Below are 17,671 nucleotides of genomic sequence, written 5' to 3'. Positions count from 1 at the left end.
TGACAACTGTACGTCTGGTTAGGGAGGCTGAGATTCAACTCAGAAGACCGCGTCTTCACCTTATTCCCCTTGAGATAAGGACACCCAGTCCTCGCCCAATCACTCTGGTAAATCTTCAAGGTAGACTTCCAAACCTTCACAGACTTCGTTCACCGGCGATCCACATAGACTCTTGGATGCTCAGAACGCGACGCCTAACCGGCTGGAGGATTCACAGTCCTCAAGTGTAATAAGTCTTCAGATCACACAGACAGGAAGACTTAAGTGATGCCTAACACTCTTTGGCTCTGGGTGTTTAGGGCTTTATCCTCGCAAGGAATTCTCTCTCAAAGGCTTCGAGGTGGGTTGCTCTCAAACGACAAAAGCCGTGCACTAACTCTAAGCAGCCAACCATTTATGGTTGTAGGGGGTGGGCTATTTACAGCCACTAGGCAACCTGACCTGATTTGTCTGAAATGACCCTGGGTCACTAAGGAACTGACACGTGTTCCAATGGTCAGATTTCAAACACACACGGCAACTTTACTTGGGCTACAAGCAAAGCTGACTTACCCATCTCTGGATAAGATTTGCTCTCATTGTCTTTGCTTGAAGACATAGGATTTTGGTTAAGCATCACTTCAGTCATTCTGACTGGTTCTCTTGGACCCCACTTAACAGTATGGTGGTTCCTATGACTCAACAAAGAAGAAAAAGAACGACGAAACTGCTAAGTGTTCGCGCTCCATAGTCTTCACGCGATGTCTTCTCTTGTCATAGTATTCAATGTGAATGTCTTCACATACCACCTTTGACTTCAATGTCTTCGTACATTTTTAGGGGTCATCTCTGGTAGGAAAACCGAATCAATGAGGGACTTCTACCTGTGTTATCCTGCAATTCTCACAAACACATTAGTCCCTCAGCCAGGTTTTTCGTCAATACTCCAAAACCAACTAGGGGTGGCACTAGATGCACTTACAATCTCCCCCCTTTTGGTGATTGATGACAAACTGGTTGAAGTTTTCAACGGGGAATAAAATATGTGAAATTGTAAAGGATAGGGTATTGTCTTCATAAGTTGCAAGGGCTCCCCCTGAAGATGTGCATATAAGTAATTTGCTTTTGGAATGCAAATGCACATGGCAGGTTGTACTTGTGGAGATCCTCTTCAACCTATGATGACAATTCATCATGCAAGATATGATGTAACGAAGATAATGACATGCATAATGAAAAATGGACGTCTGCAAAATGATCTAAGTGTGGAATTTATCGTCGCACATGCGGAATTTATCATCGCATCACAGAATAGCAAATAAGTAGCAGACGACCATCGAGTTTAAGTGTTACAACTCAAAGAACCGAATGTATCGAAAACGAGAGTTGTAAGCACTTGGCAAAAGTAGCAAAAGTAAAGCATCCACCCATATTGACCTGCTTGAAGACTATCAACTCATATGCTTCTCCCCCTTTTGTCAGTGAGGACCAAAAGGTTTGAAGACATAGAGCGCCTACTCGTTCCCATGAGGTGCAGGCGAGGCAGCAGGGTCGTCGTTGAGATCCGGTGGTGCAGAAGAACTTGGTGCAGTGTCGACACGCGCTGAAGTTGGAGGAGGTGAAGTTGCATCATCTTCGTCATCGATGACTCTGGCATTTACGGTCGCAGCCGAGGACGAGTATTCAGAGTCTTCAAGTGAGGGAGTCCGATGCAAGTGAGCATTTCTGGGACGAGTTGAGTCAAACTTGAACTGTTCGGTGAAGCCACCGTCTTGTAGATCAGCTTCAGCACTAAGTAGGGTCAAACTCTTCCACGACCTCCGACAGGTTTCATGAGTGACAAAGGCATTCTTGGTGGCAAGATTGCGAATGCGGTTGACATCCACCAAGAGGCTTTGCATCTGACGCTTAAGCCAGTCGTGATGTTTGTCCTGTTTCTGATGCAGTGCGACGAGAAGCTCTCGGTCATTTAGGACACAAGATCGTCTTCGAGGCCTTTGTGCAATGGTGCTGCCAGTGGCGTCAGTTTGAGCGCGAGGGGCACGTGTGTTTCCAGCAAGGGGATAAACACGAGAAACTACTGGAACTCCTTCAATGGGATGGGTGAAGCTTTGATGATCAACATTGTGAAGATAAATGGGATCCTTAGCAGGCTCTGGGTAAATAGCTTCAACTGACAGATCAACCTCGGGCAAGAATATAAGATGATTGCGCACAGACGGCTGATAGTTGAAGGCTGAGTGACGCTTGATCAGACGCATGACCCATGGAGCATAGAATTTCAACCCAAAGATGTCGGAGCCAGATGCAGCCAACTGCCTGATGAAGAAGTCTTGAGCATTGAAGCTGATGCCATTGAAAATATAGAAAACCAAAGTCTTCATGGCTCCTTCAAGCTTCGCTGCAGATGAGTGTCCTTTGACAGGCCATAGAGTCTTCCTGATGATGTGGTAAATGGTGCGAGGCAGGTACTCTAGGTCTTCAACAAAGAACTCAGATGGGTATTCAGCGTCATGAGGCAGAGGCTTCATCATGCTCAGCATTTGACTCATGTTGGGTTCTGGCTTCTGAAAGATGCTTTCCAAGGCATTTTGGTGTTGTTGACAACCTGGTTCATAGTATTCACCAGGAGTGGGCAGGCCTGTGAGCTCAATGATATCAAGAGCTTTAGCTTCATGATGGACATTGCCTGTCATCCACTCAAGGACCCAAGTCTTTGGATCCCTGTTGTAGCCTCGAATGTGGAGAGTTGCATAGAACTGTAGCAGAAGCTCTTCATTCCAGTGCTCCTTATCTGTGACAAATTGCAACAGACCAGCATCTCTGAAGCAATCCAATGCTTCTTCAAGGCAGGGTAGTCCAGCTATAGCTTCAGAGTCTAGGCGCATATGTGGAAATATGCGCCCTTGATTGTATAGGACACAGGAATAGTAGCTGCGCTACTGATAGCTCCAGAGCCGATCTGATGAAATGCGAGGTCTGGTATAAGGGTTCTTGGCGCTGTTGAAGAAGGTGTTATGTGCCACGAAGCCATTTACATTGAAGACCCCAGGTGAAGTGGCAGTGCCTGGGAATCGTGGAAGTCTTGGCTTGGGCTTTTGGACTTGAGGTCTGTGCTCGACGTGATACTCAAATTGTGGACCCGCAGCAGGCGGAGGAGTCAGAATGGGCCATCGGACCATAACAGGCTGACCACGATCAAATGCAAGCTCAATTGTATGAGGTCTTGGAGGGGGAACAGGAGCATTGGCATTGTCTTCATGGGCTTCAGGGGCCACATTTGCTTCAGGTGCTTGGACCTCAGGTGCTTCAGCATTGACTTCTGGTGCTGCAGTGGCTTCAGATGCTTGGACTTCTGGCACCACAGTAGCTGCAGGTGCCTCATTGGCTTCAGGCGTCGCATTGGCTTCAGCCATGACAACGTCATTGGCTTCAGCGGTGATGTTGGTGGCCGCCTCAGGGTTGTTAACCTCCACTTAAGAAGCTGGAGGGTCGGACACGTTCTCCTCGAGAACAACATCTTGGTGGGACAGGGGTGTTGTAACGCCCTCGATGCGGCTATATCTCCCACGTGTCGAAGCACGACTTAGAGGCATAACCGCATTGAAAGCAATGTCGCAAGTGAGGTAATCTTCACACAACCCATGTAATACATAAGGGAAAGAGATACATAGTTGGCTTACAATCGCCACTTCACACAATTACATGAATAAAGCATTACATCAACCAGTTACAATTAAGGTCCGACTACGGAACCCAAAATAAAAGAAGACTACCCCAAATGCTACACAGATCCCCAATCGACCCCAACTGGGCTCCACTACTGATCAACTAGAATGAAACAACATAAATGACAAGATTTTCCTCGAGCTCCTCCTTGAGCTCGGTTGCGTCATCTGCACGGTTCAACGACACCTGCAAGCTGGTTTTGGAAGTATCTGTGAGTCACGGGGACTCATCAATCTCACACCCTCGCGATCAAGACTATTTAAGCTTATGGGTAAGGTAAAAGGTATGAGGTGGAGCTGCAGCAAGCGACTAGCATATATGGTGGCTAACATACGCAAAATAGAGCGAGAAGAGAAGGCAAAGCATGGTCGAGAATCTATGATCAAGAAGTGATCCTAGAACAACCTACGTCAAGCATTACTCCAACACCGTGTTCACTTCCCGGACTCCGCCAAGAAGAGACCATCACGGTTACACACGCGGTTGATGTATTTTAATTAAGGTCAACTTCAGGTTTTCTACAACCGGACATTAACAAATTCACATCTGCCCATAACCGCGGGCACGGCTTTCGAAAGTTCAAAACCCTGCAGGGGTGTCCCAACTTAGCCCATCACAAGCTCTCACGGTCAACGAAGGATATTCCTTCTCCCAAGACAGTCCGATCAGGCTCAGCATCCAGGTTACAAGACATCCTCGACAATGGTAAAACAAGTCCAGCAACACCGCCCGAATGTGCCGACAAATCCCGATAGGACCTGCACATATCTCGTTCTCAGGGCACACTCAGATGAGACTAGCTACGAGTAAAACCAACCCTCAAGTTTCCCCGAGGTGGCCCCACAGGCAGCTCGGTTCGGACCAACACTTAGAGAAGCACTGGCCCGGGGGGGGGGGGGGTTAAAATAAAGATGACCCTTGAGTCTGCAGAACCCAAGGGAAGGTGGTAGGTTGTTAGTGCAAATGGTAAAACCAAGGTTGGGCATTGCTGGAGGAGTTTTATTCAAGGCGAACTGTCAAGGGGTTCCCATTATAACCCAACCGCGTAAGGAACGCAAAATCCGGGAACATAACACCGATATGACGGAAACTAGGGCGACAAGAGTGGAACAAAACACCAGGCATAAGGCCGAGCCTTCCACCCTTTACCAAGTATATAGATGCATTAATTAGATAAGAGATATTGTGATATCCCAACAAGTAAACATGTTCCAACAAGGAACCACATCAATCTTCACCTGCAACTAACAACGCTATAAGAGGGGCTGAGCAAAGCGGTAACATGGCCAAACAATGGTTTGCTAGGACAAGGTGGGTTAGAGGCTTGGTTTAACAATATGGGAGGCATGATAAGCAAGTGGTAGGTATCACAGCATAGGCATAGAAAAAAACCCAGCAACTAGCAAGCAAAGATAGAAGTGATTTCGAGGGTATGGTCATCTTGCCTAAGATCCCGCAAGGAAGAAGAACGAGTCCATGAAGAAGAAAAACGGACGTAGACGAACGGATCCTCACAAACGCGACGTTATCGGAACCAACCCGAAGAAGCAACACTGGAAAGAAGCACACAACATAGTAAACAACCAACACATGATCATGGTATGGTATGCGGGATGCGGTATGTGATGCATATGCATGATGTGCAAATGAATGATTGAACCTGGACTCAACTTGGAAATCCAAGAATTCCACTGGAAAGGTGAGGTGATTTCGGTTGAAATCGATATAAGGATCACCGGAATCAGATGCATGGTTTGGAAATGGCAAGCAAAACAAATATGGCACCGGTCTGCGACAAACAACAAGTGACCAACTAAATGCATCAAGATAAATATGCTACAACACTCAAACATGGCAACAAAATACATGGCAGGGATCCACTCAAGAAGCTTGACAAAAGATGAACACTGAGCTACGGCTAATTCACTCATTTACAGGTTCAAACAAGCATGACAAAAGTGGAAATGATAACAGGTTTCAGACTTAGTGAAATTAACACAAGTCTGGAATTTATCATCAGGAAGCACACTTTAGAGCATGAAAACTACATGCTACAGGAACTTAACATGGCAAAGTAAGGCATGGCATGAAGCTACTCAAAGCACTTAACAAAAGTCCCTTAGTTACCTTGAGCCAAAAGGGATTAGAAAATACAATTGCAAGCATGTGAACATGGCAAAAATATAAACAGATCTCAGACTTAGTGAAAAACTGGAGCATGCAAATCAGTTAACGAGTAGGCATGTTTACGAGCTCGATGCACTCACTACAGAGAATGGCATGACAAACTAAGCATACACCCATCAAGAAGACATGGCATAGGAGCTAGACATGGCAAGAACAACATCATAGCATGCACGGATCAACAGCAACATCCTCGGCAAAATCGCTAAACAAGTCAACAATCTGCCAAGATCATAATTTAGCAAAAGTAGAGCTCGATTGACTCAAGCTAGGGTGCTCCATAAATGCAAAAAATACATGGATGGATAGATCACCACAATGTTAACAAAACATCCTTACTGATCATCCTCAAAAGAGGCACGGATCACTAGGAAACAACATGAACATATGGCATACCGACAAAATCAGGACAAGGACTTAGAGAAATTCTAAGTCCCTGAAATTAGCATTACCAATTACGCTACTTTGCAAGCTTGTGCTAGTCACCACATAGATCACAAAAATACATAGCATACACCCCTGTAAAGATGGCGTGGCATATAACAAAACACATGTAGAGCTCAGGATCATATCAGGCACACATTAATCATGGCAAAAATGACAAAATGCCATTTGCTGAAACAGATCTGACAAATACTCACACAGCCCTCTTCCAATGACATTTCGGGCATCAAGATGAGCTCAAATGAAAATGATGCAATGAGATAAAATGATGTACTCGTCGAGACGAACATTTTGATATGCTACACGTGTACTGCGCTGACCATAGCTTTCTTCGGGGTCAGTTTTGTATAGTTCATAAAGATCTTCGGGCAGGTCCGTTGATGTACCCCCACGGCGCTGTCTGCCGCCCTTTCTTGCAGATTTCTCTTTTTCCATGAAGTTCAGACTGAAAGGCTTCAACACTGTCAAAGTCTTCCGTCTACTGGTCAGACAGGAACTGGCTTCAGGAGAATTTATATGATGCTGTAAGAATTCTGCAAATGAATGTAGACTATGAGAACCAAGGGATTCTCCCATGGACATGTACCTGTGACAACATTAAGGTGCGAGGGAAGGGGAAGAGGTCATATGCATTCTCAGAAGATTTTGAAGATAAATCAGTTTAGAAGACATTGACCTCATAGTGCGAAGACATTCACTCATAGATAGAGAGTTGGTTTCAGATTTGTACAAATCCACGAATAAGTACAAGTGAGGAATCTAACTACTTTGTGAAGCATAAGTGAACATACTAGGAATATTATGAGATGCAGTATGAAATAGATCCAACTTGTGTGAACAGAAACTGCTTGTGGTAGAAAGTGATGAATCTATTGGATCAAAGGGGTCGTAAAAAGTAGGTTTTATTTACCACACGAAGAACTGCTAGACGGAGTGGGAGAGGAGGCCGAGTAGTTCGATTGTCTGTGCCCTAACTTGGCGACGGAGGACACCTACGGCGATGGCGGAGAAGATGATGTCTGCGGCCGGCGTGAAGACGGCGTCGGTGAGGTCGCGGCAGCTAAGCGCTTCGTCGCCGGCGTCGTCGAGGCTAGCGGTGGCGCTAGGGTTTGTGCGAGAGTGGAAGAAGGGATAATGACTATGGTGAGGTGTGTATTTATAGGGATAGGGATGGCACAGTGTTATTACACAGGTGCCCCTGGCGATTCACATCTGAAGGACACGTGGCTATCATGCAACACATCGGAGGTTGTTCCATGTTCCCACGCACGCCTGGATTGTTGGGTGGTCGTTCCCACTTCTCCGGGTTTCAGGTGAAAGGATTTAGCATTGAAAACGGATTAATGTTTGTCTCTGTGTCTTCTGCTGACAAGGATGCAGAGAAGACATTTTGACAGTGTCAATAGAATGCATATGATTTGGATAGACAGACTTAGGAAAGAAGCATAGAGGGGTTAGGGTCCGATCACATTCACTTAGTTCAAAAGATTCAGCAAGAAGCCATAGCTATAAGTGAATGCTGTAGAGGATAGAAACCAAATCAGTAAGTTGAAGATAAAAGGAGAACTTTTTAACATTGAAGACAAACAAATGCGAAGACTTTGTAAATGTAACGCCATGAGATAGACACTTCAAAGAGAAGAATTTTGGTGGTGGCGTTACCCACCGTATAGGAAGTATTAGACCCAGACACGGCGCACAATTATCGTGGTGCTCCGAAGTCAAATTCCACGTTAATATATTCACACTCAGAATGTAAGTCTTCATTGATTGAAGATATACTTTACTTCGTGTGTTGCACATCTATGTCATCAACATGCTTAAGTGTTAGGATGTGTGCCTGATCACAGGACATTTGAGGATTCCAAGATATTTAGCTCACACCGTAACTTGCAAAACCTCTTCTCATCCAAGGGATTGGTGAAGATATCTGCCAATTGCTCTTCAGTGTTGACGTTTATGATATCAATATCTTCCTTCATAACATGATCTCTAAGAAAGTGATGACGAATTTCAATGTGCTTTGTCTTCGAGTGCTGAACTGGGTTGTTGGCAATCTTGATGGCGCTTTCATTGTCGCAGTAGAGTGGCACTTGCTTCAGATGAATGCCATAGTCTTTGAGTGTTTGCTTCATCCATAGAAGCTGAGCGCAGCAAGATCCAGCAGCAATGTATTCAGATTCAGCAGTGGAGAGAGATACACAGTTCTGCTTCTTTGAAGACCAACATACAAGTGATCGTCCCAGAAAATGACATGTGCCTGATGTAGACTTGCGATCCACCTTGTCACCAGCATAATCAGCATCCGAGAATCCGACTAGATCAAACTCTGAGCCCTTTGGATACCATAATCCTAGTGTCGGGGTGTGAGCCAAATATCTGAGAATTCGCTTCACAGCTAAGTGATGCGATTCCTTTGGTGCCGCTTGGAACTGGGCACACATGAAAACACTAAGCATGATATCTGGCCTAGATGCACATAAATAAAGCAAGGAACCAATCATGGAGCGGTATATCTTTTGATCGAACTCTTTACCATTGCCGTCGGGACCCAGATGGTGTTTGGCTGGCATTGGCGTCGTGAAGCCTTTGCAGTCTTGCATTCCAAATTTCTTCAGGCAATCCTTGAGGTATTTCTCTTGAGATATAAAGATGCCGTTGTGTTGCTGACGTATTTGAAGACCAAGGAAGAACTTCAGTTCACCCATCATGGACATCTGATATTGCTCTTGCATCATATATCCAAACTCTTCACTGTATTTCTGATTGGTGCAGCCGAAGATAATGTCATCCACATATATTTGGCACACAAACAGTTCACGATCATATGTCTTCGTGAAGAGAGTGGGATCGAGGGAACCAGGTTTGAAGCCTTTGCTCTTCAGGAAGTCTTTGAGTGTGTCATACCAAGCCCGAGGGGCTTGTTTGAGGCCATACTATGCCTTGTTGAGCTTGTACACCATGTCCGGATGTTTTGGATCTTCAAAGCCAGGCGGTTGTGCAACATACACTTCTTATTCAATCTTGCCATTGAGAAAAGCGCTCTTCACATCCATTTGATACAGAAGAATGTTATGATGATTTGCATAGGCCAACAGTATGCATATGGCTTCAAGCCTAGCCACAGGAGCAAATGTTTCATCGAAGTCAACCCCTTCAACTTGAGTGTATCCTTGAGCAACGAGACGAGCTTTGTTTCTGACAAATTGACCATGCTCATCTTGCTTGTTGCGATATATCCATTTAGTGCCTATTATGTTGTGCTTACGAGGATCAGGACGCTTAACCAGTTCCCATACATTATTCAGCTCAAACTGTTGAAGCTCTTCTTGCATAGCTTGAATCCATTCAGGTTCCATGAAGGCTTCATCAACTTTCTTGGGTTCATATATTGAGACGAATGCGAAATGCCCACACAAATTTGCTAGCTGTGTTGCCCTCGAACAAGTGAGTGGACCTGGTGCATTGATGCTATCTATTATTCTCTCAATCTGTACTTCATTTGCAACACGAGGATGAACATGACGAAGATTTTGCTCTTGCTGATCATTGTCATCGTTAGAAGGATTGTCTTCAGGTTGATCAGGTGCAGAGATTATAAGTTCCTCTTCAGGCTGAGCTTCAGATGGTATGATTTCTCCAGTTCCCATAAGTTTGATTGATTCACTGGATGGAACTTCATCTAGCACATTTGGCAGGTGCTCTCTTTGCGAGCCGTTAGTCTCATCGAACCGCACATCCACAGTTTCAACCACTTTATAGTGAAAGAGGTTGAAGACTCTGTAGGAGTGCGAATCCTTTCCATATCCAAGCATAAAACCTTCATGTGCTTTCGGTGCAAATTTTGAAGTGTGATGTGGGTCCTTGATCCAGCACCTGACACCAAATACTCTTAAGTAACTGACATTTGGCTTCTTGCCAGTAAGGAGCTCATAGGATGTCTTGTTCAGAAGCTTGTGAAGATAAACACGATTGATGATATGGCATGCAGTATCAATGGCTTCAGGCCAGAACTTTCTTGGAGTCTTGTATTCATCAAGCATCGTCCGGGCCATCTCAATAAGTGTTCTGATCTTGCGTTCCACGACGCCATTCTGCTGCGGCGTGTACGGAGCTAAGAATTCATGTGTGATGCCCAAAGTATCAAGATAAGTATCTAGGCCGGTGTTCTTGAATTCAGTGCCATTGTCACTTCTGATGTGCTTGATCTTGACGCCATAGTTGTTCATGGCTCGATTGGCGAAGCGTCTGAAGACATCCTGCACTTCAGTCTTGTAGAGGATTATATGCACCCAAGTATATCTTGAATAATCATCAACAATGACAAAGCCATAGAGACAAGCAGTAGTAGTAAGAGTTGAGTAATGAGTGGGACCGAAAAGGTCCATGTGGAGCAGTTCAAAGGGTTGAGTCGTTGTCATGATTGTCTTCGAGGGATGCTTGGCCCTCGTCATCTTTCCTGCTTCACAGGCACCGCATAAGTGATCCTTCTTGAACTTGACGCCCTCGATGCCTATGACATGCTTCTTCTTTGCAAGGGTGTGCATGTTCCTCATGCCAGCATGCCCTAGCCTCCGATGCCAGAGCCAACATTCAGAAGCTTTTGCTAGAAGACATACGACAAGTTGTGGTCCTGTTGAGAAATCTACCACGTACAAATCATCTTTCCGATACCCTTCAAAGACTAGAGACTTGTCAGATTCCATAAGAACAAGGCAACGATATTTTCCAAACATCACAATCATGTTCAAATCGCAAAGCATTGATACAGACATTAAGTTGAAACCAAGGGATTCAACAAGCATGACTTTATCCATGTGTTGATCCCTTGAGATTGCAAATCTACCTAGACCCAATACCTTGCTTTTACGAGTGTCAGCAAATGTGATGTGACTTTTGTCAGACGGATGTAAGGTTGAGTCCATGAGAAGACTTCGCTTGCCAGTCATGTGATTAGTACACCCACTATCAATAATCCATTCTGAAGCAGCTGGTGTCGTACCCTACAATGCAGTTAGGGGGATAGGCTTCATGAAGAGAATTGTGAAGCATAAACATTTGACGAGCAAGTGGATTATGAAAGCTTAGATCGAGGTTAGGACTGATAGGGCAAGTAGTAAGCGACTCAGGAACAAAATACATGATAAGACCATTTGGCAATTTGATCTTGCGCCCTACAAGATGTTTAAGGTCCCCAACAATAGCTTCAGATGAATTTGATTGTCGGCTGGAGACCTTTCCCTACAAAAGAGAGTTAAGCTTTCTTAGCCACCCACATCTTCAAGGGTGGCTTCGAAGCAATGAGTCTAAGTGCAGCATCTGAGAACTTTGGCTTTGGAGCCCTAGCAAAAAGTCTTGCAGGTGGACAATAGTACTCATAAGAATAAGCAGAATAGTTCTTGGTCTTATGAACATGGCGGTTTGATGAAACGCGCTCATATTCATAGGCCTGAGTATGGCTTCCCTGCAAAACATTTGCGTTAGTGCGACTTAGGTGAGTCCTTTGTTTGTATGAAGCCTTTGGACCATATGAAGCCTGTGGTCTGGGGTTTTTCTTCTTCACTTGTGGTGTCATGATGACATTCACAGGAAGATTCTCCAAAAACCTTTTCGGCACCCAGACTTTCTTCATAGGTGGCCCATTCCTGCAGTTAGTTCCAATATACCTGGTAAACACCTCACCATTCTGATTCTTAAACAGTTTATAGTTTGCATCAAAGGATTCATCAACAACAATGGGATTAGCACAATTGAAGCCTGACAGGGTGGATGGATCCACTGAGGGTTCCTTTGCAGCAACCCATGTGGTTTTGGGGTACTGCTCAGGTTTCCAGTAAGAGCCATCAGCATTCATTTTCCTTTCGAATCCAAGACCCTCTTTCCTAGGGTTTCGGTTCAGGATCTGCCTTTTGAGAACATCGCATAGTGTTTGATGCCCTTTGAGACTTTTATACATCCCTGTTTCAAGCAATGTCTTCAACCTAGCATTCTCATCAGCAATAGCAGTGGTATCCTCAGCAGAGGGGTTAGTTACCACATCAACAGTTGAAGATATTGCAATAGTAGCAGCAGTAGAACACCCAACAACAAAAGTAGCGTTGTGACGCTCAATGCATTTAAGACATGGTGGTTCAAATCCTTCCTGAGCGGAACTAATCTGTTTGGCGAAGTGACTTGTTTTCCTTTTGAAGATCTTCATGAGCCGCTCTCAATTTCTCAAGATCTTGCTTTCTTTGAAGATAATCATAGGGAAGCTTTTCATGAGTTGTTGAGAGCGTTTCATGACGACTTTCAAGTTCCTCATACTTAACGTGAAGATTTTTTATGTCTTCAATTAAGGACTGAGATCGAGTCATTTCAGCGTCTAACAGGTCATCGCTTTTGTCTAATAGTTTTTGAATATGTTCCATAGCTTTCTGTTGTTTAGTTGCAATTTTAGCAAGTGTTTTGTAGCTGGGTTTGGAACCACAATCAGAGTCATCTTCACTGGATGTTTGATAGTGAGTAGTGCGTGTGTTTACCTTGGCACCGCGTGCCATGAAGCAGTAGGTGGGAGCGGAGAAGTCCTTGTCATTTGCATCGGTGTCGGTGATGAAGTCATTGTCTTCAGTGTTGAAGATGGAGTTGGCAACGTATGCTGTAGCCAGACTCGCTGTCGGATTTCGGGTTCCGGCAGACCTTTGAGGTTCGAACACTGGGGTGCGCGCGGAGATTTCGCCTCCTACCTACCTGCACCCCTCCGCCTTGCTAGGATCTAAACTATGGAAAGAACAACACAAGAGACACAGGGTTTATACTAGTTCGGGCCACCGTTGTGGTGTAATACCCTACTCCAGTGTGTGGTGTGGTGGATTGCCTCTTGGGCTGATGATGATGAACAATACAAGGAAGAACAGCCTCGCGAGGGTCTGTTCTTGGCTGGGGCGATGAACCGCTTGGAGGGGTTCAGTCACCTTTCTCTCTCTCTGATCCTTTCTTTTATCCTTCCATCCCCCCTATTTCCTTCCAACCCCCTTGCTCTGTGGGTGTCTGGTCCTATTTATAGAGGCCCTGGTCCTCTTCCCAAATATCGAGTGGGAAGGGAGCCAACAATGGCGGGCTAATTTGAAGGGGGATAGCTAGTATCAGCTATCCTGACAAAAGTAGTCTTCGCCTGCACAAAGCTCTGGTGATGACGCCGTCTTGGGCTCCACGGTGACCTCCATCTTGTAGTCCTCATGGTCTTGGTCTCGTTGCACCAAAATGGCAACTTTTGCCTGATGCCTCGGTACTCCGCGGCTGCGCTTGCCCCCTTTGCACCAATGAGGAAAGGAGGACATTGCGCGGGCTGGCACCCGCCTGGCACCCTCGGTCATCATGGCTTGCGTCACAGGTACCTCGTGAGGTACCCCGCCTTGATCTCTCCGCCTCCTCGTGAGCCAGCCTGACGAGGCCGTGCCTGAGGAAGCTCCACGTCGTCCGCCCCGCGAGGCTTGGCCCCTCGCGAGGGTCTTGGGTTTGTGTTGGTGAAGATGGGCCGCACTGGGCCCCCCTTTGAGCCACGCCGCAGGCCGCAGGCAGGCAAGTCTGGGGACCCCCGTTCCCAGAACGCCGACACTCGCAACGCCAGAATCGGACTCCTCCTCAGACTCCACCTCTGCCTCCTTAGAAGCGGACTCCTCCTCTGAATCCATTTCCTTGCCAACAAATGCACGAGCCTTGCCAGATGAGCTCTTCTTGTGTGATGAAGACTTTGAGGAAGACTTGGAAGAAGACTTTGAGTATTTCTTCTTCTTCTTGTCGTCAGAGTCATACTCCTTGCTCTTCTTCTTCTTGTTCTCATTGTCCCACTACGGACACTCAGAGATGTAGTGGCCAGGTTTCTTGCACTTGTGGCATGTTCTCTTCTTGTAGTCATGAGCAGAAGCTTCATCATTCCTTGAGCTTGATTGTGAAGACTTTCTGAAGCCTTTCTTCTTGGTGAATTTTTGGAACTTCTTCACAAGCATAGCAAGCTCCTTTCCAATGTCTTCAGGATCATCAGAACTACTGTCAGATTCTTCTTCAGATGAGGAGACAGCTTTTGCCTTCAAGGCACGAGTTCGCCCATAGTTGGGACCGTAGATGTCTCTTTTCTCAGAAAGCTGAAACTCATGTGTGTTGAGCCTCTCAAGTATGTCAGACGGATCGAGTGTCTTGAAGTCAGGACGTTCTTGAATCATCAGGGCTAGGGTGTCAAATGAGCTGTCAAGTGATCTCAGAAGTGTCTTGATGACTTCATGCTTGGTGATCTTAGTAGCGCCGAGGGCTTGAAGCTCATTTGTGATGTCAGTGAGTTGATCAAACGTGAGCTGGACATTCTCATTGTCGTTTCTCTTGAAGCGGTTGAAGAGGTTGCGAAGGACACTGATTCTCTGATCTCTCTGGGTTGAGACGCCTTCGTTGACCTTGGAGAGCTAGTCCCAGACTAGCTTATATGTTTCCAAAGCACTCACGCGGCCATACTTTCCTTTGGTCAGATGACCACAGATGATGTTCTTGGCAGTGGAGTCCAGTTGAACGAACTTCTTGACATTAGCAGCGGTGACACCTTCACCAGCCTTGGGAACACCATTCTTGATGACATACCATAGGTCGACATCAATGGCTTCAAGATGCATGCACATCTCATTCTTCCAGTAGGGATATTCAGTTCCATCGAAGACTGGGCACACAGCGAAGACTTTGATTATCCCTGCAGTCGACATAGCTAAAACTCCAGGTGGTTAAACCGAATCACACAGAACAAGGGAGTACCTTGCTCTGATACTAATTGAAAGTGCTAGTGATCGACAACAGGGGGGGGGGTGAATAGGCGATTGTTATGAAAGTCTTCAAAACATGGAAGTTTCAAAGACAAACGATAGAAGTAAACCTATTACCATGCAGCGGAAGGTAGACTACACTAAGCAAGCCATAGTCAAGTATTCAATGAAGTGAAAGCACAATGACTAATAGTAGCTAGGCAGTATAGATCAGGTAGGAAGATAGTGTGAATCCAATCAGAACAAGCAGTCACTCAGTGAAGACAAAAGATAATGCAATCATACAATGACTTCACAAGGGCCAACAGTAAGTAAAGGAAAGGGAAGGATGAAACCAGTGACTCATTGAAGACAATGATTTGTTGGAACAGTTCCAGTTGCTGTGACAACTGTACGTCTGGTTAGGGAGGCTGAGATTCAACTCAGAAGACCGCGTCTTCACCTTATTCCCCTTGAGCTAAGGACACCCAGTCCTCACCCAATCACTCTGGTAAGTCTTCAAGGTAGACTTCCAAACCTTCACAGACTTCGTTCACCGGCGATCCACAATGACTCTTGGATGCTCAGAACGCGATGCCTAACCGGCTGGAGGATTCACAGTCCTCAAGTGTAATAAGTCTTCAGATCACACAGACAGGAAGACTTAAGTGATGCCTAACACTCTTTGGCTCTGGGTGTTTAGGGCTTTATCCTCGCAAGGAATTCTCTCTCAAAGGCTTCGAGGTGGGTTGCTCTCAAACGACAAAAGCCGTGCACTAACTCTGAGCAGCCAACCGTTTATGGTTGTAGGGGATGGGCTATTTATAGCCACTAGGCAACCCGACCTGATTTGTCCAAAATGACCCTGGGTCACTAAGGAACTGACATGTGTTCCAACGGTCAGATTTCAAACACACACGGCAACTTTACTTGGGCTACAAGCAAAGCTGACTTACCCAGCTCTGGATAAGATTTGCTCTCATTGTCTTCGCTCGAAGACATAGGATTTTGGTTAAGCATCACTTCAGTCATTCTGACTGGTTCTCTTGGACCCCACTTAATAGTACGGTGGTTCCTATGACTCAACAAAGAAGAAAAAGAACGACGAAACTGCTAAGTCTTCGCGCTCCATAGTCTTCACGCGATGTCTTCTCTTGTCATAGTCTTCAATGTGAACATCTTCACATACCACCTTTGACTTCAATGTCTTCGTACATTTTTAGGGGTCATCTCTGGTAGGAAAACCGAATCAATGAGGGATTTCTACCTGTGTTATCCTGCAATTCTCACAAACACATTAGTCCCTCAACCAGGTTTGTGGTCAATACTCCAAAACCAACTAGGGGTGGCACTAGATGCACTTACAAATTCATCTTATTTTCAGGAAGGGTCTATGTAAGAGCTTTGATTTAGCAAATTCCACATACTCAACTATCATATAGTCTTCCATGATTGCTAACACTCAAAGCATATTTTTAGAACAAATAGCATCCGTCGAACACACGGAAAGATATTGTAACATCCCAAATTTTCAATTTGGAATGTTATACATTAGATCATCATTGCATATCATATTTTATTTACTTTTGGTTTTGATCCTAGAAATTCCACGCAACTCAAGGACCCACGGAGAGAGTTGGGGATTTCGTTATTTTCATATTTGAGTTTTCTCAAATTTTGCGAATAGGATCATTTGATTTTAATTTTTTTATCATCAATTATTTCTATTACAAAAATATGAGAGAGGGAATAAAATGACTTTCCCAAAATAAAGAAATATTTAGGATTTAATAATAAGATCAAATAAGATTTTATTTCAGAGTTTTTCGGTATTTTATTTGAATTTAGGAAAAATGTGCGTTTTTCAAAATTGCATTTAGGCCCCAAATAAATGTTCACCTTGTGGGACTTGATTTTAGCAGCTCGGGAAAATTTATTTCGGGATTTTTGGAGTCCATTTAGTATTTCTTTTATTTGTTTTTCTACGCGAAATAATAAAAAAAAGCGAACCGACTTCGGGCCGTACCCGAGCGGGACTCCGCCCGGGGGCAGCCTTTATAAGCCGCCCGGGGGCAGCCTTTATAAGCCGCCGAGCCCATCAGCCGCCGCCAGCCCACCGCGCCCGAAACCCTAACCCTAGCCGCGCCGCCGCTGCCGCCGCCTGCCGCCGCCGTCGCCGCCGCCGGACCCGCCGCCCGAGGTCAACCTTGTTTTCGCCGCCCGTTTTTTCAAAAGTCGCGGTTTTTTTAGTTTCGGTTTTTTAAATAGATCGGTTTTCCGATTTATTTAAATAGCGAGCGTTCGTCCGTTCGTTCGTTCTAGTGAACGTTCGTCATTTTTCTTTTTCTCGGATTAAATCCACGATTTTTCTGATCGCGATTCCTGATCCGATTTTCGTTTTAGTATAACTTTTCGCTCGTTTATCGGAATCAGGCGATTCAAGTGCCTGGAGTTTCGTCTCGAAACCCTCTATCCGTTTAACCAACTTAAACAAGTTTTTGCCACTATAAAAATTTCCCTAGATTCAGAATAGTAAACGAAGCCTGTTTCTTTTGCCGTTTGACTTTCGTTGC

Source organism: Triticum urartu, chromosome 3A (genome assembly GCF_056163025.1).
Source record: "Triticum urartu cultivar PI428250 chromosome 3A, HENAU_Tu73, whole genome shotgun sequence".
Classification (NCBI taxonomy): Eukaryota; Viridiplantae; Streptophyta; class Magnoliopsida; order Poales; family Poaceae; genus Triticum; species Triticum urartu.
This window is presented reverse-complemented; position numbering follows the sequence as displayed.